The sequence below is a fragment of the Platalea leucorodia genome (genome assembly GCF_965183815.1).
Source record: "Platalea leucorodia genome assembly, chromosome: Z".
NCBI lineage: Eukaryota > Metazoa > Chordata > Aves > Pelecaniformes > Threskiornithidae > Platalea > Platalea leucorodia.
Genome location: NC_138858.1, coordinates 66,538,432 through 66,561,844, shown reverse-complemented (window position 1 = coordinate 66,561,844; position 23,413 = coordinate 66,538,432).

Genomic DNA, 23,413 nt, shown 5'->3' with positions numbered 1-23,413 from the left:
ATTCTAAAGGCAGGTGGTTTATGTAATATTAGCATAATTATTTATAGATATGGTGCTAGAAATCAGTAATTACTATGGAAATAATCTCGATTTCCCTGCAGTAGCCTCACATGATTTCTCACTAACAAACTACTATATTCCTTTTTCCAGGCAGAGTGGAAGCAGTCCCACAGCAGTAAATAATGTTCTTTTCTATTAGTGTTATTATTTTGCTATTTCACAAATAGGACACAGCAGCAAGCTGAGCAGCAGTTGTGTGAATGCTGTTTAAAAAAAAAACAAACGACAAACCTCTAAGCCTGTGATCTGACTGCCCTATAAGCTTGCTCATCATTGCAAGCCTGAATGCACACATAAGGCTTATAGTGAAATGTGAGCCTAGAAAATACATGGAGGAAAACAAACTTTGCTGACCTAGAATGCAGGAAAAGCAATCTGTCCCATGCACAACTGTTGAAATTATAAAGAGAACCAATGCTAAACCTCTGATGTGGCTAGGATATTGGAGTTGAATTTTCAATTTTATCTTTTGTCTGTGTTAAAAGTAATAAATAAGCAATTAAAAAAGGAACAATAGATTAACAGAGAGGGGAAAAGGTTGCACAGTAATTCATTTTCCTTCCTGAAAAGCATAACTACTTGTGTATATGATATACAAATTAATTCCTCTTTCATTCTAATGTGATGGGCCGTATTGTTTTGTGATTCATTTCCTTCTCACACCTTTCCTTTTTGACTATGAGAAAATTAAAAACAGACAGCTTCATTAAATAAAACCAGTACAATAAAAGCTCAAGTACTCTAAGTCATGGTAAGAGACCCAAAATAAACAGAGTGATCATATGAAAACAGCTTCAATGGGAGTTGAACTGACATCAGAGCTCTAAATAAAATGGGGATAAAAACATACTTGTAATACGAATATGTCTAACTTCAAAAAAATTGGCTGTGGAGATGCATTTTCCAGCACAGAGTGACCTCTTGTTATAAGTACTTTTCTTCCCCTCTCTGGATTTGAATGCCTTAATGTTCACACTGAGGGGAACCTGGGACATATGCCTACTTATATATATATATATACAACATATACACGTTATTTTATCTTCTGAGTGCAATTCAGTGGGATTTCTTCCATGTGTATGTGAGTCTTTTTCTCCCTCTTGTTCTCTTTCTTTCAGTCACACAAAGAAATGAAGTCCCAGTGAACTTAGTCACCAGGTGGTTTTTGCTTTACTTAGTAGCAACAGCTACAGATCCTTATTTGGTTTGGGTTTTCTCAAATGCTGGACTTGTTAACACTCATCAAACACCGGAAAAATAAAACAGCACATTTAATTTCTCTCTCAGTATGAAAGGGATGTGCAAAGAGCCAGCATGTTTCTAACTACGCAGTAACAGGTACAGTGCAAAACATATTTATAACACTTGAAAAACCTGAAAAAGAGAACACTCCAGCTGAAATATAATCTTTTTGCTGGGTCTTTTTGTGCATAATTGTCAATATGCTAGTGGGGAGAGGCAGTATAACCCAACTGGGATCCATTTACAATGAGGTAACCAAATAATGCATGTTTACAAAAGATATAGAGCTTGTTTTTGGAGAAAAGAATACCATTCCACTACCACCAAAGCAGAGTGGTGTGTACAGTTAGTAAATCTTTTCTTAGTTGCAAAATTAGTGTCAAATTGCTAAGGCCATAAACTACGTCAGCATAAGTCACTCTCATTAATTTGATGGGTGAAGGCAGGATTTTCAAACAGCAGGCTTCTCATTCTAGTTTTTATTTTAATCAGCTAAATAATGAGATGGGGGTAGAGTTGCTTAACCAGGCCAAGGGAAGAAGAAAGCAGAATCATCTTAAAACACCAATCCTGGATTTAATAGCCTACAACAAAACACTAAGCAGGTCAGCTTCATGGTTCAGCAATTCCTAAAAGCCCTGTCTACTTCTCAACAGCTTATTGGCGGCCAGTGTGTAAGATCTCCCAATGAGATCTGATTTACAGCACTAAAGGGTTTTGCTGCAAAAATGAAGGGCAAGAATGGCACACTGTTTTCTGTACATTCTGTCTGGGCACACATATATTAAAAAAACCCTAAAGCCTCAAAAACTAATTTGGCCCTTATGATAAGGATCTCTTGCATTTTTCATTGACATAAACAGGTCATAACGCCTGGAAAAGCTTACGTAGAACTCAGCAGCAATCTGGTTTGTTTTTTCTGGGTCAAAGTCAGAGTTTATCTTGTTAAGCTATCTAATTGAACACAGCCCATGTGATACGACAGGACTAAGTGCATTAAATGAGCAGGCAGCGGGAAGGGGGGGTGCATTTACTTCTGTGTGGTGCTGGGAGGGTGCAGCTTCCTGGAAATACCTAAATTACTTTTGAAATAACTATTGTTGTTGCTGGAGAAAAAAGATGTCTAACTTCTGTAATATGTTTTCTGTATACACACACACACACACTGTCCAAACCTAGTTTAGTATGTTATGATTGTGAGGTGGTATTTCACCTTAAGCAAAATGAAAAATGAACATATCCTGATCTCCATTTGCCTGGGGTAAACCTGAAATAATTTTATTGTTGTCAGATGAAGAATGGCAGATTTACACTGAGGTAACCAGGATCAAAATCAGACCCCAAATGTCAAGCGAGTTAAAGCCACAAACAGCATGATTTAAACCACAGTTGCACAAACCAGGCCCTATGCAGATCTCAGTAAAGTGAATTATATATAATAACACTTACAGTTTCCTAGTACTATTAGATTTGCCTTTTTATATAAATGCTTAAGTTATGATAAAAAACAGAGCTGTGTCAGTTCTTTTCAGTCTCAGCACATTTGCTATTAGCATAAGAAATGCTGCTTATGGCAGAGGCAGCCGTGCTTGAAATTTCTGAATTAATGGATTTGATTTCCTCTTGAGACAAACCATCAGCCTTGCAGTAATGGAAATAGATATAGTTGGTAAAACAAATAAAAAGCTGGCATGCAGATAAAATGGGTTTCAGTTTAAAATAGTAATGTTGTAATTGAAGTGAACAATTACAGGGTTGCTCCTAGGCACAAAAGAAATACCATGAAAATGAAGTAATGTTTTTGTTAAGTATAGTCATTTCAGGAAAATGTAGAGCTGCAGATGTCATCGTCTGGAAAAAGGAAAACTATAGTTATTCTCCTAGCTGCGATCCTCTGATAATATTTTGCTAATTTTAATAATAATTACTAATATTAAACCTCAATTTCACATGGGGGAGGGGAAAGAGAGAGGGAGAGCAAAAGCTTTACAACTGGTACTAAGCCAAAAAGGCTTGCTTGCCTTTCACGGGATTTTGGTTATCACGGGTCAGAAGCCTGCAGTAAGAATTTTTGGAGGGCAGGAGGAGGGAAATAATTTTCTGTTGGTAGAAGAAAGCTCTCTTGTCTGCATCCTTTGTCAGGGCTGTAACATTGGAAAGCCCAGGTAGGAAGGGAGGAATGCTAGCCATGAAGAGTAATCACCAATGGGAAACTATGAGGTGGGGGAACAGGGGAGGAACACACTCAGCATCAGATCTCTTTACCAAAGATATTTTCTCTAACTGGGTCGCACTTCTGACTGGCTTTCAGCTATATACACCGCTGGGGAGAAGCAGGGACTTTCAGCATATGAGAGCCTTTCATGTTAATGTGTAAAAGTAAAAGTAATGAAGCACACCGAACACCACCAGTGTAAGTGTCACCTCAAATCTGGGAGTGCATTCATTAACTCCACCGCAACAAAATGCTCTGCTGTGTCCTATAATTCCTCTTGCTTTTTATGCGTGACAGAAAATGTTCTCATCACAATTCTTTGTAGAGATCTATTAACAGATCATGATTAGTGACTTGACAATCAGCAAAGGACACAGCTCTTCTTGTAACAGGTAAGCTGCAGGACACTACCTGGCACAGCAAATGCTGTCCACTCATATTTCTGTCACCAAGAGTTTGCATTTACACTACTGTGCTGCACAATGAAAGGCATGGCTGATGGTTCCATAGCTATGTGGCCAACGCATGGTTAACATGCCTCATAGCTGGATTGGCTTTGTGGTTCCCGGAGCAAGTTTTTAGGCATTTTCTTCTCCTGCCCTATTGGTGGGAATAACTGTGGTGAGGCGTAAGGTGCTGGTGGGGAGGTGCTGGCCTGGCTGCAGCCCAGAAGCCCTGGGATCTGGCGGGCAGCCTTCTGCAGGTCTGGGTCACTTGCCGAGGGCTACAGCTGCATCTTTTCCAGGAGCCTTTTGTGAGGAGACTCTAAATGCCATAGTTTGTTATCATTCATTATTTAATTATATCCGCTTCCAGTGTGCTGCGTGGTATTTCACACACCCAGGCAAAGTTCCTACATATGAATGAATTTTCTACTGTACTACTGTATCAGGCATGTCTGTACTGCAAGATACAATAGCAGTCTATTTACATATGTCACTCTCAAATGCTCACACTGAAATTTCACTGCTTTCTTCACACTCTTGCACTTACGTAAATACACCCACCCAGTACAGGTGGATTTCTGAATTGTCAAGTCTTTCTCTTCCATTAGGAGACATTTTTTGAAACAAATTAACGCCAAATGCATCGTGATTTAAACATGTTTATCACTTTATCTGGCGTTTCAAAAGCTCTTCTGAAATGTTTTAAAAAAGATGATGTGCACCCATGGAGTTCAATATACACTTAATCTGTGGCGGAAATAAATGTCTGACATAAAGATTTAAATCTTTATTTTCCTCCCTTGACATGGTGGCTGGTGACACATAAATGTACTTTTTTTTTCCCTTTGACAGAGTAATAAAAATCTCATTATCTCTGAATAGGCAGCAATTTCGTTATCTAATCTTTTTACCAAAAGGTTAGTTAATTAATCAGAAACAAATCCTGATTATTATTTCAATAGAATTAGAAAGACAAATCACCAGAGTACGGCTAAATAGGGCAGGCCTGTGGTTTAACCTGCCTCATTTACATCCAAGTACAATGATTGTCAGGAGCTCGCAGTGAGCAAACAGCCCCGAGAACATAAGCCAGCAGATGGTTTTCTCTCGTCGCTAGCCTTTCCTCTCCTCTAATGCCTCTGATCCCATTACCTCACTGAATCCGTTACCAGGGTAACTGTTAAATTGCTGTGAAAGGCATGGTAATAAAGTAACCTGTCACACTGGCAATAAAAGCAGCAGAATTTTCCTGTTCACTGAACTTTTCAGCTCATCAATACTCACTTTATGGAGAAATTCACCACTACACACAGGTCAGCTGCAGGAATTGTTCCATGAGGCTTTTGAAAAGCAAACCAAAGTTCATGTAAACATGGGAAAGGTATAATTAAAGACTGGATTCAGAAATGCACACAAAGCTAATGCTTTGTTATTTACTGTAGAAGGTTAGTAGGAGATTAGAGATATTCAGGTTGCTTCTTTTTTTAAGCACGCTCTATAAATAACCTTTACTGAAGGCAGGAAGGTGATTAATCCAAAATCGTTTTGGTAGTGTTTAAAACCATAACCTCCATTGCATCAGGCTGCTTACCTTTAGCAGCTGTACTGTGACCTACTTGCTAAAGTGGATTTTTTTATCACAGAATAATCTGATGCCGGAAGGATTCATTTAGAAGTGTTTTCCAGCATTTGTCTACATTCCATTGTTTTACAGACATTTGAAGCAAATTTGATATCTTTAACAGGTTTTTGCAATATGTGGCTCTTTCCATTAATAAAACCTTAGTGAATGTAATCCTAAGAGAAAAAAAGCATCCAGCCACTGTGCCAGTCCTCCCATCTGAAAACGCTTTTCCAAGTTTTCTAATTTAACATATCCTACTGCAATTTTGATCCATAAAAAGAAGACCAAGATTTCTTTTTTTCCTTTTTTTTTCTTTTTTCCTAGAAATACATGGTAAGAGGTTGTTCCATAGGGCATGTGCACTGTTTGCCACTGATCAGAGCTGAATCTGAAAACGTCATGTGGAAAAAAACCTCCTGACTTCAATTAAGCTCACAAGAAACTGTAAGAACATGAATGAAAAAGAGAGTGCATATCTAATCCTTGTTATTAGCCATTTGCAGACTCTACACTTTCAGCTCCATTTGGTAATGCCATTAATTATACAGCAGTAACCTTGGAATATATTGGAGTTTGCTTGTTGAGATAACTTCTCTCTCAGTCTCCTTTTTTTAAACTTGCAGATGCTTACAGCTTGTTATGAAAAATTGAAAGCATTTATTTGCCCGACAGCAAGAGTGAACTGCAGTGCCTATTCCAGCTGCAGGCCATAAAAGAGAAGTGTCTTTAAATAGGAGCCACGTTATGTAGTCCTGAGAGTATGGATTTAAAGTAAGGCTTGTTGCAGATAAATCTTTACACACACTGTCTTCAACTTTTAGATAACCACGTTCAAGACAATACTCTTTTTCAGACTGCTGTGGTAGGGGCTGATTTTACCCTCCTGAATGAAGCCACATTTGTTGCTTTCCTAAAACTTCTCAGAACTCTGGGGGCTGTTTGGGGAGGAAAGGACTGAAAGATTATGTCCTGTCAGATATTTCCACTGCATTCAGTGACCTTTTTTACAATGTCAAGTTTTAGTTCCTTGCACAGGTCAGGGTTCTTCTAAATCCTGGAAATCTCCAGGAGAAGTTTGTATGAAGAAGAACAAGCCAACTGCACACAAAAATGTAAACTCACAGTCTTCAGCAGAGACACATTCATTAACTCACATAAAATAAAAGAATTTATGCTGATCTCTAACCTAGAATTATACTGGAACATTTCTGAGATCCAGGAAACTCTAAGTGTCTCTGTTATCTGGTGTATATAGCACCTCCAGTTACAGATAAAAGTGGAAGTCTTCAAATAAGCCAAAATTCTTGCTCTTTCCAGGTGACTAGTAGAGGAAGCAATGCTCCCATAAGATCTACAGACCATTTTGCAGGTGTAAGAAGTCCCAGTAAGATACCCTTGGCAGAGTCTTCACTCTATACTCTTTTACGTTTAAATAGAGCAAATGTCAGGAAGGGTCATATGCACTCACTTTTAACAAAAGAATTGAGTTTTTAATAGCTGCCATTGTTTTAATTTAAAATTTACTTTAAACTGTGTGCATACTGGGTTGTTCATGATTACACTTTGGCAGAATGCAAACATAAATGAGATGTCGACATGGATAAATTCCTTCCTTTGAAAATGTGTATGAATATTCATGAGCAACATTTGTTAGCTCATTTTCCCAGCTCTGGTTCGAATGCACAGAGCAGGGTTTCTGTGCTCTGCGTGAGCCTGTATGGAAGAGCCTTTCTGCTGCACAGATTCTGGTGGTGTAAAGAAGACAGTGGCTCTCTACTCCAATTTGATTTCACCATCCCTGTAGCTGAAATTACATATTCAAAAAACATCAAGAGTTCACACTGGGCTGAATTACAGCTGGCTCCATTTATATTGGTACACCTTGGGTTTGCCTCACTTCAAACTGTAAAGTTACCGCATCAGAAAGAAAAAAATGGTGTCAGAAGAGAATTAGAGCTGCTGTCTTTGAAAGAAAGAAAGAGGAGTAATTGTGTCCCTCCTTCCACCAGATGCTGTGTCCTTATTATTGTCCTCCTCAATAGCACGTTGTGACTAGACTGGCTATACAGTGTGTAGCCCTTTTCTCCTTGGATTAAATTCATCCCTGTGCAGTGGAGCATCACGTAGCCTCAGCACCACGTAAACCGCCCCCCCCTCCCCCCAGCTCTGCTTTCAGCCCTTGCGTGCTGTGCAGGCCTTGCACCGGCTTTGCACAGGTGTGGATTGCACCTTTCAGTTTTAATTTGAAAAGACAAGTGGCTGTGAAAATACCACAACCTTAGATCCACCAGGCACTGCTGGGAATTTTCCAACCTCACTGATGAAAGTTAGTTTCTGAATGCCATGATTAGCCATCAAGTCAGAACAGTTTGTTCTGCAAAAATAGCCAAACATTTCCCACTTCTGGTTGAGGTCTGGACACACCACCTTCAACATTTTCACCCCAGTCCTAGCTTGGTGACAAATTAAGACCTCAGATCCATCAGAACCAAAATTCCCACCCCGCGTCCTCCAATTTTTAATGTCTATTTTGGCTCTTTTGTCTGTTTGGAACAGGAATATTTTCCTTACTCCATTTCTATCTCTGAATATTTCTTACTGTCTGTCATACCTGCCAGTAATGAAGTTCAAGGGATAAAAAGGAGCATAGAAACAAATTTAAAATGTATTGAACTACTCTTTCGTTGCAAACTTTATAGTGGGCCAAACTCTATTGAAAACCAGATCCAGAGAGAACAAAAAATCGCAACCCTGCCACAGGTTTCAATGGAGTTCTATTGATTTGCATCAGTCAAGTAACCAAACTGCAGCTATTTATCTTGATGGAGTGAAAGAATTGGGAAGGACATCTGTCTGTCAGGGTTACTACATGGCTTGTTTGATCTTACCTATATGTATAATTGATTGTGCTAGCTTATATTTTATGCATCTCTTATCCTATGACAGTGGAATAGTGTAAAAGTGCATCTTCCTTTGTTTTCTTTTTTAACATTTTACACCATGCTCCTTGTATTGTCCTTTTTTCACCTACAAACTAATAATTTACAGCTCTCATATCCAGCATGGGCAATTATGTATGAACATCAATCCAATCACTTACCCTGAAACAAAGGTTTATGATGCAAGCAGTTTTTTGTAGTCCTTCACATTGCCAGACACTGAGGTGGGGATGGAAGGGGGGGACAACAAAAACCCACATCAACCCTGCATTTTTGATGTCGCTGCTGTTTTGTGCTGTGACTTCATGCTCCCTGAAGAAACAAGATGCATCAAGCAGTGCCTAAAACACATCCTCTTCAAACATTGGGAATGATTATTTCAGCAAGTTTTAGCTTTCAGCAGCAACATATGTAGCGGCAGCTGTGCAGTAGCGCTTTGAGACCACGGGTACTTTGGAATCCAGTAAGAAAACTGTGACTCGCATGTAAAGAGCAGGAAAAAAGAATTTTTCCTCATTCAAAATTGTGCTGAGACTTCAGAAGCTTAAAGGACTAACAAAGTAGTGTATTTCAGCCACTTGGATCCAATGGTCTGCTCTCCAAAGATTTTAATAGATTTTTTTGAAATATATGTGAAAAAATATGGCCAGTAAAAATCTTCCACAATTTTAGCTGACTGGTTTGCATCAAAACTTCACGCCAAAAGAGCATAAGTGTCTTTGATCCCCAGCTGACCTCTTTTCCTCTCCACCTCCTCCATTCATAATTATCTGTATTATTTTACTTTCTATATGTTATCAACAGAAAATTTATGGTCACAGCCTGAAGATCAAAGATGAAGTTTAATCTTCAGATTGCGCTGCTCATGCTCATAAATGACTCAAGCGCCACTCCTGCTCTCCGTGACAGCGGCAGAATACATGATTCAATTATAGGTTACAGTCAATGGGGATCATGCTTTAATCTGTGTACAAACAAAAGGATAAAACAGAAACATGTACCCGTTCTAAGGATGATACTTTATTACAGTGCAACATCAGACAGCATTGCAATAATAAAGGCTGTTTTCGGAAAATGGATGAGATTAAATTGACTGTAAGGTTATGCCTGCCTGTTATACACAGACTGGCACATGTACTGCTCTGCTTCTCTGTTGTTTATCTGGCTCACAAAGACTCTGATCCACTACACGTTGTGTGACTGCACAAATTTCAGTATGTCTGAAGGATTCCCAGCATTATGCAGGATTAGATCATTATTCGAAATATGATAGGATTTTTCAAATACTACTTGGATATGAGATAATATTCATGGGAGTAATTCCATTGAAATAATCAACATTTTTGCTCAAGTGTTAACATGTTCACATATCAGGATGTCTGGAATCAGTTTCCACATTTGCCAGTGCCTTTTTAACACTCAGTGTTAAGTGCTTCTTGCAAGGTCAATTTAAAGGAAAGGTAACTTTGCAGGTAGCTGGCTGGTCTGTGGCGATGACAGCCTTCCACTACGTTAGAGTAGGACTCATTTATGAATCATGCTGGCATTCCCCAAGCTCCATTATTATTATTCCAGTTTCGGAAAACACTTAAACACGTTTAATTTCAAGACACGTGTTTCAAATATCATGGGATTTTGGCATTTGCTTAAGTACTTTCACAAATTGATTAACAGAATGGTGAGGGAGGGACAGCAGCAGAGAGAAAGACTACTTCTGGGAGTAACAACAGCTCTTCCCTGGATAAATTCTGCATTTTTAGCCCACCTATCTCACTCCCTCCTCCTTCCTGCTTTCCACCCCTCCAAGTGCAATGGTCAGAGTGCTAAGACAGCATTTGGGTGATGTCAGGCACAGGGGCAGAAGGAGCAGGCAGGGGTCTCTCCATGCCTCCTCTCCTTCCCACTTGCTTCAGCCAGCTTCTGCTCCTGCTCCTGCCCTGTTGGCTACTGAGTGCAGCATCTTGGCCTGTTACACAGGGATTTTCCTGTCAAAAGAGCTTGGCTCATTTTGCTGCACCAGAGAAAAGTATATTTGCATTGTTGAGCCTTTTTCTTTCTTTTCTTTCTTTCTTTCTTTCTTTCTTTCTTTCTTTCTTTCTTTCTTTCTTTCTTTCTTTCTTTCTTTCTTTCTTTCTTTCTTTCTTTCTTTCTTTCTTTCTTTCTTTCTTTCTTTCTTTCTTTCTTTCTTTCTTTCTTTCTTTCTTTCTTTCTTTTTTTTTTTCATTTTTTTAATACACAGGTTCATTGTATCAAGTGATGCAAAATAACTTGGCATAACTGCGTGACATAATGAAAATTAAAACAACCTTTTTTGGGAAGGAGGGCAAAGTGTCTTGGCACCACGTGAGAGCAAATAGCAGCTCATTCAATGCTCTTATAATCTACAAACCACCAGTATTTGTCAACTACCAGAATCATTTTAACACACCTGAATAAAAAATTGTATTACTTTGATATCTAATGTGATTAAGGTTATAAGCTTGTACTTTATTAAATCTCTGTGGCTCCTTATTGTCACTTCCTTTGAATAGTAGTTCTAAAAAAAAAGTAAATATAAACAGATTAATTTAAAATATACTGGAATGAGTTATCAGAGAAGAAATAGGGAATATCTCCTGAATAATGATGTTTTACTCAGGAACAAGGACCTTTCACAAGCTGCACTTCCAAAGAAGCTCCTATAGTTCTCTCAAGTTACAGGCATTTCACACACCAGGGGAAGGCTGAATGAAAAGTATGTGAAAAAACAAACAGTTTGCTTCCCACTGATACAGTTAGAGAAGGTTTTTAGGGTTTCCTTACAGTGGGCACTATTTAAAAGCCACCATTTGTCAACAGGTACCACACAGCTACCGCAGTTGTTTCCTGCAAAGCTCTGGTGCTTCAGACACTGCTCAGTGACAGCTCTTGGCAAACACTGACTTTTAAGTGGCAACCAGTATAATTGCGGCATTCATGAAAGTGGGAGATGAACAGTGCTGACTGAAAAGGAGCCAGGTATCATATTGCGTGGGCTAGTGCCATGCCTGCTTTCCCACACCGTGCTGCCAATGCCGCTCAGTCCTGAGCAGCAGGGCGCCTGCTATCCCAGCCCTGCGCTGCTTCCGAGCTGGAGCTGTCAATTTTTTTTTTTCAAACTTTACAGTGGGTTTTATAATGAGATGGTTTTGAAAGGACAAGGATGAGAGGTCACCAAGCATGTTTCCATGCTTAACATAAAAGTGAAACTCATCTAATCTGCTCTCGTTGTTCCATACACTTTTTTCTCTGGTCTGATGGAGATCAAGAAATTAGGAGGCTCACAAAGATGGCATGAATCTGGGTGGATATAGGTCAGGCTACACGTGTCATAAAGCAACTCGCTTTACAATAGCATCCGTTTGTCAGATGTATTCTGTTCTTAAGAGCACGATTTAGTTCACTTTATGAGCTAAAATTCACGTATGAGCTAAAATACATATATAGGAGTGATTTTGTCATATGAGCTAAAATTTTACACTGACATTCATAAAAAATAATTGCATTAAAGAGAGTCCTATTTAATTTGCAAAGACAAGTTCTGGATGCCAGATTTAATGTTATTCACGCATTAGCGTTATCCTTGTGTGTTCATCATCTGTTGTGAACGTTTCTACGGTCCATGGGAAAAAAAAGGAGGACGCTGGTTTGTTAAGGAAAAGTATCCTCTGTGCTAAGGGGCTTAATTAAACCTACATAGACCAGTTGAATTTCAGCACTCCGTTCTTTCACCATGCTGTGAATGTAGCGTGATACAGTCTGTCATCATTCTAATGTTCAATATGTGAGTAGTAGTTAATCTGAATAGTTTCAATGAAATCAATGGGCCTAACCCACATGAGTAAGGTCTTATAAGGCTGGAATATATTTATATTCATACTGAAACCATGACTTCCTTGTTCACTGCTACTTAGTTTGCCTTATTAATCTGCTGGCATCATCCCTCAGTTTCACTGAGGCATATCCAAAGCAGGGAAATGAAGCACTTTCTGTAATTTTTGGGGACTCCAAGCAGTCACTTAAATGCAAATAGTGAAAGTCTGCTGAACCGAAGACAATTATCTGAGAAGCAAACTCATTGTTTCATCTCTAAGTCATTTTTTCTGTGGCAGTAGAGGAAATGAAAACTAAAATATTTATGGCCCCTAATACCATAGATTTCAGTGTACTCCTACTTGGCTTACTGCGTGCTATACCTTCCCACATTTGGCAAGGCAAACCTGCATAAGAAAAGCAACGCTTATTCAGGATTGTTGGTATATGGATTTATGGATATCCATCACAGGTTTCTTTTCTGCACAGATTGTATTGTTCATTTAGATTTGGCTGCCTTTGACAGGCGTTTGTCATGGTGAAGGGGTGGGATTATGTTCTAAATGCTCAGTTTTTCCTATGATTTGTCCAAAGTGCTGCTCTAAGTACAATTTTGCCACATGGATCTCCATTCAATGGATATATATGAACACACAACACAGGCTAACCTGTTTTTTCTATGCCAAGTATGTGTTCGCTGTGCACAAGGGCACATACTATCATGCAAGTTGGAGCCATAATCCTTGGATGTATGCTGTCATTGGACCCTTATGTTCATGAACATGACACAGCCAAGTACAGCCAATAGGGAATTCCCCTAGCATGAGGCCAATCCCTGCGTAGTCGAAAGGCACCATGACAGCCAATGTACCACCACCTTTGAGACCATTAACAGTAAAGGAGGAATTATGGCCACCATACAGTCCTATTAACCTAAGGATCATCGTTTGAAAACTTTGGCTGTGGCACTCTTATTTTCCTCAGAGAAAAAAGAAAATTCTCAGAATTGTCTTTTTCTGCACAATTTCAGTACTGAAGATAATTTTGAGATTCCTGAACGGAGTAGCAGCAAAATTATGGGAGACAATTTTGTCTTAGATTTGTCTGGTCTACTTGTCCTGATTAATTGTATCTTCATCACCTTTTCTTTCAAAAAAAAAGGAGAAAAATGAAAGAGACAAGACAATAAAAAGAAGAGAGAAATAGCTGACATAAACAAAATAGGACAAGAGATATAGAAGCAGTGATACCCAGGTTCCTTTTCAGATGAGGTTATAAAAAATGGGACTGATTAGGTAAATAGACACACACAGTTATTTTGTTGTTGTGTTATACTTTTAGTGCTATAATTGTATCTTAACTTTATGATTATATTTTATGACATTATTATTATTCAAATTTGTAAATTTGAAAAAATATCACCCCACCACTCTCCACCAAAAATAAACAAAGTGTCTATTCCAACAGTGCCTGCAACCAATTATGCCAATTTACTAGGGTACAAGACTAAAATTAGGCAAAAAAGGAGGACAGATTAAAAATAATCAATCTAAAAATCACTGGGGAAAAAAACAGAGTATAGACAAGCAGGAAAGGGAATTTAGGACTTAGAGATTTTATAGATGCTTTTAAGCTTTGTTTAAAATGGTTACTCTGACAGCAAGTCTGAAGAAATGATATACTATGTTTCTGCTATTTTGTTGACAAAGAACTAAAAGTTAATCCCATAGTACCTGGATTTGATCTGTGTGGAAAGTTCCAAGAGCAAAGCTTCTGTTCAGCAGACTCATGTCTCCCTCCACGTTTTGCTGCCCTGGGAAAAAAATAATAAAATAAGCTCCTTGTAGCAGCAATACAGCAATCATGCTGGGTCATGAAACTAATTATGTTTTGTGATGGTGGAAATTCTCCATTTCTGTGTGAAGGGGCACTGCTGCATGATAGATGAATGTTGGAAAGGCAGTACATTGTGCTCTTTCATCTCTGTCACTGCATATTTATTCTGACTGCTCCTAAATTATTCATTTTCTTTAAGCAATCAATATTAATAATCTGATTTGCTCCTTGGCATTTTTAGTCACACTTCTGTTTAACTGACTGTAAATAAAGGTCACTTGGAGGCTTCCTGCTGCTGTTCTGAAGGTCCTTGCCTAATTAATTCCCAACACTTTTTTTCCCTGTGACTCTGATTAGCAGTTGCAATCAAGTTCAGCAATTAGCTGCCTCCTTGCACAGTGATTTGCTCACTCCACCTCCCTGTATAAGGCTACATTTGGTCTCTACTCTACGAAGGCATAAGGAGGAATTTAAATTCATTTGTTTTGTGTTCCCTGACCATGCAGAACAGATAAGATTTGTCACTGCTTGCACATAACCTTTGCCCATCTACATCATACATACTAATCATCCCTGATCCCCCCAACAGGCATCATAAATGTAATGAACAGCCTCACCAACAAACGGCTTACGATATGCCTAATCTTAGCCTCTTATATCAACAAATAGCTACAGCTCATGAAATCATTCGTAGTTTTTTAAGAGCTCTATGCTTTAGCTTACATCAAATTACTTTATAAAAGTGTCTGCTTCACATTTAATGGATTTATCTTAGTCTGCTTGGGGCCTAGGGACAAGCCACAGATTTAAACACCTTTGGACATCCAATTCCAGTTCACAAGAAGACACAGATCTTACCCATGCTAAAGCTTGAGAAATAATAATCTCTGTGAAGACTTTTTGTCTTTAATTCCTGGAACCATGAAAAGCTTCTTGGAAATTTCAGTACTGTGTTAATTATTAAGAGAGACTCCAACCAGGGGGGATGTCTAATTTGTAGTTGAAAGTGCAAAGAGGCGACAATCTGCTCCAGGTACTCTTCAGCAAGGATGTATCTGAAAAGCAGGGAACAAGAGGTAAAGAATTGCAGTAAACATTACAGAAATATGATGAGCATTTTTTACAGGCCTTCCCAATTAGTCTCAGTGTTCTCCATTCTTATTATTGCATCCTGAGTAACAATTTCCATGCAATACAGTTTAATAAATTATTCCTGCAAAAAGACATTTTTAGTTCCAGGCTTGTTTATAAATTCATTGATTTAAATGCTTCTAGTTGTAACAGTGATTCCATATGGATAATTAAGTCAGACAGAACTGTTACCATTGTCTGAGCAGAAAACTAAGATATGTGCACAAGAGAAATCTTTCTTTACCTGAAGTCTGTTTCAATGCATTCACAGTTGTTCAATGAATCTACAGGCAGATTTTAAAAAGGTGATGGAACTGCACCTGTGAGAAAGTCTGTCATGTCAGTACTTGTATCCACAATGTTTTTTGTTAGTATTATTATTATTTTGTGCATCCCAGTCCTTGACAAGTAAGCAAACAGTAGGACTGACAAACACCACCAGAATGGAATGAATATCTCTGAATACATCTTTAAGATATAGCCAGACTCTAGAGGAAGAAAATGATAGGTCTAAATTCCCACATATTGGGTGTAAGGATTTAAACTGTCACGTACCTTTCACAACTCACTACAAAAATGTCTTCATATTTCATTTTGGTCTTGGAGTTCTTAGAGCTTAAGGGAGTTTTGTGTTGGTGGGTTTAAGTGCCCTGAAAAGAGATGGATCAGAACTTATTCTGGTTACTCTGTACTTACAATTTACTAAGCATATAAAAGCAGTTCCTTAAGCCACAGCCCATTTCTAGTACTAGCACCTACAGAGCCCCTCTTCTGACAGCAGCAAGACAAAGCATGCATGCCCTGAACAAGCAAATTTTCTTTTTCCTTTCTGTTCTGGCAAGTGTGTTCATTTAATCTCACAGGGGATCTGACAGCTTTTCCCAGCTCCTAAAGCAATTCTTTAGCACTCATTGAAAAGTGCTGTAAGCGAAAGGCAGCAAAGCTGATTGGTGTTTGCATGCAGGGATGGGCAACCGGGGCACTAAGCACAGTCAGTCTGCTTCCTCAACATGTAATGCACAAAATCAAAGCTAGAAGCAACAGTTAAGTCACTCTTGGACTTATCACTTAATGAACATAAATACACAAAATAGGCCATTTGTTGGCATAATGATATCGTTGTGAATCATTATATAAAACATCCGGTGCTTTGAAATATAGGCACGTACACACAGCAAAGCACTTGTAGCTGCAATGGTTGGGGCTGTAAAACTTGCACACTCAAAACAGATCATTCATTTCTAGGGTGGCAACTTTCCATGTTTGGTCTCATCCTAAAAGTGAACATCTTGGAACAGTTTAAAAAAATTCCTTTCAGCTATCTGAGATTTATGACAATGAAATGTATTATTTTCATTGCAGGAAAAAAAAAAAAAAAAAAACCAAAACTTTTCCCAAGGAAATAAATTATGAAATCTATTAATGAGGAGTGTGTGCCTAAGGATATATAAAAGGAACCAAAAACTATAGTCACAGGGTCACGAATGTTTGAAGACCCACTGTGGTGAATTACTCTTCAGTCAAAAATGTATGTGATGTACACAGCTTTCCTTCACCAGCTCTTTCCTGTAGTTGTTCTGAAGTTACATGTGCAGAGAACATGATAACTAGTTCTTGCTTGTTTAGTGTCTGTTACATGAGATCACATATCATTACTGTTTTCTCTATAGGACATAAAACATCTATCAGATTTGGAGCAAAGTACTCACAGTAGAGAAACATGCTGTCTATGTAACCTTGGAAAAAAGATTTAGCTCCTCACATTTGTGTAATAGCATTTATAATTACTCATCGGGGAGGTATTATTTATGAAAGCCCTCCTGAATGTAATGCCTTGCAAACATGTAAAGGATTAAATAGATATTTGTTGCCCTGTGCTTGGAGGAAGAAAGCAAGCTGTATGGGGAGAACATTTTTCCTCCTGGCCTGGGTTTCGCTTCCTTCTTCTGAGCCCAGTGTGCACAACAGTGACTGAGTCTGAGGAAGCAGAGGAAAAGCAGAAGTGATGGGTGGTCCGGAAGACACTGCCTGCCCTATATCCTTTCTTCATAAATAAAGGAGTTATTCAGGAGGATAGCTCACTGGAATGACACTCGAAATCTTTACTCTCTGTTGGGAGTTCACATCCCATTGAGACGCAAATTGACCCTTACCTTCATTCTCTGTGTGCCTTGAGGACAGTTTTGTATCATGAATTAATTAATTAATGTGAATTTTTCCACAACATAATCCACAACAGAACTTTATACCTATCCTCTAATACCATATGCAGTTTATGGAACAGATGGTGCAAGAGCAGCAATCTACCTGCATTTGCTAAACATTCGTCCTTTCTCTTAAATCCTTGAGGCAGCTGACTGTTGTCCTCCGTAGAAGCAATGGCAGTTCTGTGATACTTTGTATATTAGTCATGTTTGGAATGAAAGGCCTTAAATAGTGCATTTGAACATGCTGTATGGGAGATCTTCCCTCCCAGGATACTGATTTAATCTAATGATAGTGAATGGTAATGATGGTTGCTTAACTGAAACAGCATTTATCTAGCAACAGGTAGATTAATGGTGATTAAGCTGGTACTTTTAGCATGGATGATCTTTTAATAAATAAGTTACAAAATGAAGATGAAAGAGAATTTGTTGTTGTTGTTGTTAAAAAGGTTCTGGATTGTTTTGTTCTGGCAATGTTGATCAAGGACAATTGAGTTTATGGACTGCCCTAATACTTACCTTGAAAATGAAATTAAGAAACTGTAATTACATTATTTGCAAACCATAAAGCTTTGAAGTCCGTGTATACCTTGTGACTTACTCTGATTTTCTCCCTCTCTTGTACCCAATTTTTCCTGTAAAAAATGTTTTAAGAAATTAAGTGCAAAACGAAACTGTGTTCATGCAACATTAAGTTTACATGATGAACTACTCAAATGTCAAGAAATGCCAAAGTTAAGGATGAATGCACAACTATAAGAGTGTCTTCCTGTGTGTGGATTAGAATAGTCTTCAGTTACACAATCACACAGAACAATGTAAGTTATATACCAGGCAAATAGACTATGAAAGTCATCTGAATGAATGTTCCTCCTGCCCTGGGGTGTGAATAATATTTGATTAAAGAGATAAGGAAAATAAAACTACTTGGGCCCTAAAAAAAAAAAAAATAAAAAAAGAGGAAGCTTGACCTCTCAGGGCATTCCCCTGAGAGAACACAGATGATTGTGGCCTATTATCTTTGCTTCTATCTGTTGCTGCTGATGAAGTAATGGTAGTTGTGAGCAAAGTAGGGTTTGTAATCTCTTGCATCCTTCTCCTTCCTGTACAAAAAACCCTCAGGGCATGCATTAATTAATTATCTGTGATCCCTCCCCCTCCATCTTACAAATACTGATCAGGAAATACACATTCACAGAATCACAGTATCACAGAATCATGGAATTACAGAATGGTTGAGTTTGGAAGGGACCTCTGGAGGTCATCTGGTCCAACCCCCATGCTCAAATGGGTCACCTAGAGCTGATTGTCCAAGACCATGTCCAGAAGGCTTTTGAATATCTCCAAGTAGGGAGACTCCACCACATCCCTGGCAACCTGTGCCAGTGCTCGGTCACCCTCACAGTGAAAATTGTTTCCCGATGTTCAGATGGAACCTCCTGTGTTTCAGTGTGTGCCCATTTCCTCTGGTCCTGGCACTGGGCACCACTGAAAAGAGCCTGGCTCCATCCTCTTGGCACCCTCCCTTCAAGTATGTATATGCATTGATGAGATCCTCCTGAACCTTCTTTTCTCAGGCTGAACAGTCCCAGCTGTCTCAGTCTTTCCTCATGGGAGAGATGCTCCGGTCCCTTCCTCATCTTTGTGGCCTTTCATTGAACTCTCTCCAGTATGTCCATGGCTCTCTTGAACTGGGGAGCCCAGCACTGGGCACAGCACTCCAGGTGCAGCCTCATCAGTGCCGAGCAGAGGGGAAGGATCACCTCTCTCGATCTGCTGGCAACACATTGTTTAATGCAGCTCAGGATACTGTTAGCTGCCTTTGCAGCAGGGGCACATTGCTGGGCCATGTTCAACTTGGTGTCCACCAGGACCCCCAGGGCATTTTCTGTAAAGCTGCTTTCCAGCTGGGTGGTGCCAGCATGTACTGGTGCCTGGGGTTGTTCTTCCCCACGTGCAGGACTTGGCTTTTCCTCTTGTTGAACTTCATGATGTTCCTGTCAGCTCCTTTACCAGTTGAGGCTACTCGGATAGCAGGACAACCTTGTGTCATATCAGCCCTCCTCCCAGTTTGGTGTCATTCAGTTTTGTTCTTATTTAGTTGGAAAAAGTTTGTCTCAGTTTAATTTTCAAATGGACAAAGTGCAGCATGTTTTCTGCATATGAACTCTTCAAGAGCTGTGTAGCACTGGGGGCATCCAGATGTCCATTAGTGGAAACCCACCAATTCTTCCCTCCCGGGGGTATGTATACAGCCCTGTTTGAACCCAACCATACCCAACTTCAGGTAGCATTAGGTCCTAAAACACATTAGTCACTCAAAAGTACACCACAGTTCTCAGAGGAGATACAATAACACTCATTACACCATCAGTGACACAGGGTCAGGTGTAGACAGTTGTAGGAAATATCTGTAAGTGCAAGCAACTCCCTGCTTCAATATTAAAGGTACAGATGAGAGATGGGAAAGCCCAGCTGAGGATCTGTTTTGCTCTTCCCACTGCTGTCAGCTCTTACTTCTGCTTCGTATGTTAAATGTGCTGGCAGCTAGGATTACCCTGCTGACCCAGGTCTCCCTTCCTAGTGTTTTCATGAGACACACGTTGATCAGACCCTGGCAAGCTCCTGTGTCTCAGGAATGAAAGGACAAGGAATAATCTCTGAAACCCCATGGTAGAGCAAGGCAAATGCAATGAACAGCTGGCAAGAGGGAGGACTCTTCTGACCTTTAAATAAAATGATTAAAAAGAAATATATGCTTTAGAACTGAGCCAGGAAGAAGCAATCATGATTCAGCCTGAAAGAAGAAGTATTTGAGTTGAATGTCCTGTACAACAAGAGATACCATTTACATACATGACAAAAACATTAGAAGGAATATTAGAAGGAAAGCTTAAGAAGACTAAGAGAAAAATTCTGTAGCCAGGACATATTCACATATGGAAAAGTTTCCACAATTTACATTAAAGTTGCTAGATTGTCTTGATTTCTGATGATAACTTGATTTCTGATGATAGCTCCAGGAAATGAGTATGCTGCAATATATTGCTTCTCCTGCTCAGTCTCAATTACTTCTGTTTGTCAATATCCAAATAACACCAATTTCAGTGACAGGCTCTAAGAAGGAAATATCAGCTTGAAGAGTATGAAGAAAAATTGCATAGCTACAAAAGTAGACAATCTCTGAATGACAAATTAACCCTAAAAGACTTCCCACTTTGTCCTCGTTAGTGAGAATGAAATTGTTCCCTAACTGCAGTATTTAATGCATTTTTTGTGTGTTAATTGTAAATTGTGACGAAGCTCTTCACTTTAAAATTTTTACAACTGTGTCCCACTTTACAGACATATATGGCTATGTCTAAATCTTTGATACTCCATTTGCAGAGAGAAATTAATATCCATTATTTTGAAAACATTCATTAAAAGATTCATATGGAGGTTTTGTTTAAAGTTTTTTTAGTTAGTTGACATATATTTTCCTTCTTTCCTCAATACATGATATTAGGATGGCTAGCATGAAAATTGTCCATTTTAATTCGATCATGACAGCTGTTTAATAAGCAGCTACTGAGGAAGTTTCCCCAATGACTGGCCACATAGACTGCTTGTAGGACCAGAACCTCCCTCAAGACCATCTCTTGCAGTGAGAAACTGTTTGGTCCTCAACAGAAAGAATCATGGCCCTTCTCATTTTCCTGACTATTTTCAGCATGATAAACAAGGATTTTCACTTAATTCTTATGCTTGATCAAGCATTCATTGCTTTTATATCTGTGAAAGTACTTTAACAAATGTAATGTTGTTTCATGAAGGTTTGAATCAAATTTTTGGCATCTGACATCTCTGAAGATGTAGGTAGCAATAACTGCCAAGCACCTAGGAGACTGGTGATTGTTGGCCCTTAAAGCTCCCTTTGTAGCTAATGCACCTTACCATGAATTTTAATAAGTATTTTCTGCTTTGTGATGTAGATAGCTTAGTTCTTTAGCATGTGGGCTTTAGAGAGATAAATGACAAAGTACTTTTTTTGCCACTTCTGTGAAGGAAACAATATTTAAAAAGTAGATGAGGTGTGAAGTACTATTCCAGTGCTTTGTGTCCACTTTTGGCTTTCATCTACGTAAGCAGTTTGGATTGTGTGAAAATATATAAACCCCATTTTGACAAGTGAGAACTACTGCAAGTGCTTTTTAACTTAAATATTTACATTAAAGGATTTGAAATCTGATAAAGGCAATCTGTATACAAAGGGAAAAATACTCAGTGAAGTTCAAATTTTAAAGTTCAGGAAAAAAATGGAAAAGGTGGGCGGTCCAACCTGGTTAGCCAGTACAGTCCATTTTCATATTTCAGATACATCTGTAGAAAGTAGGAATAGAAGGTCAACCCCCCCCCCAAAAGTTGTTTCTTTTTCATGATTGTGCCTTTTAGAATGGCTGACCTTTGTTATGGGGTGGGAAACCTTTTGTATTTGGTTTTGTCTTCTTTTTACCACGTAGATGATTATGGTGCTGCCTCCTTCAGTGGCCTGCATGTAGGCTGTCCTATGTCCTCCAGTCCCCTCACAGGTCATAATTTTCACCTCCCATCCATCCAATTTATGCTAATTTAAATCCTCACGATAACAAGTGGTCAACCAACATTGTTGCCTTCGTGCTCTTCATCTTTCCTGATAAATTACAGCTGCCATTCTCCTGACCATTTCTTGGACTCTTGTCTGATTCTCTCTGCTCTTCTCACAGAGGATCTGATTCAAAACTTAATGAAGCTTGGGGAAAACCAGTATTGACATTAATAGTTGTAGAAGGTGACAAAGGCTTGTGCTATCTATCTCTCTTGTCCCAATGATTCCTGTCTTTCTCTCTTTCACCTGTAACCCTCCATTTGAACACAGACTCCTCAACTCAAACTTATATGTCTTCCAAAACTTCTAAAAATAAACAGTGTTTCTCATTCAGCCTTTTTTTCCCACCTGTGCTCTCAGTTCACACTTTGCTTTTCATTTTTTATTTCATTGACTGTATGAATACTCTTAAATCTGGTTCTTAACCTCTTACAATTTATTAAAAAATTATGTCATCCTCTCTACCCCTTTTCTCTCACTCTGACCTTCTTTATATCCCAAGAGTGGACCTAGTGTACCCAAAAAAAGGCAGTAATGGTCTCATTATCTTTCTGACCATGCCTATCCTGTCTACAAGTCTGCTTATCAACTTTTTCACTCTCCACATTCTATTTACATCTTATTCTTAATTTTGCCTTCAAAATGGAGATCCCATGATTTACACAGCTTTTCTGTGCTGCCTTTGTCTCCTTCTGTCATTTTATTGTACTTCATCCAGTCTGTTCAGCACAGAGTCCTCCCTCTCTCAGGCAAGTTCGCATGCCCCAGCTCTCTTCCTTTTCAAAACATTCAACAAAATATTTTGCTCTTAAGTCTTTCATTTCCAATAGGGTTTTCTAATAATGTAAAGACAGATGAATTAGAAAACCAGGTACAAGCCATGGAACAACCCACATGGATCACTTAATCACTTAACTGTTTTCCTTTAAAAGGTTCCCTTTTCTCTTCTGTTTCTACATGTGTTGCTAACTAACGTAATATTTATTCACATTTCCAATGCATCTACTTACATATCCTGGGCATCGTCCCTTCCTCCTTATCATTTTATACTTTGCATATAAAACACAGATCAATTAACTGGCATGATTCTCCATCTAGTCTGTAGACTATATTGGTTTCCATCCATGTTGCTTATTTTGTGAGAAAAAAGTGAATAATCCTTGACAGATTTTCTAGTAGGTAAATCTCAGCTGCCCCAAGCTTATATTAATTTGAAACCTAATATATTCTGTAGATTTAAAGGGCAGTGTTTTGG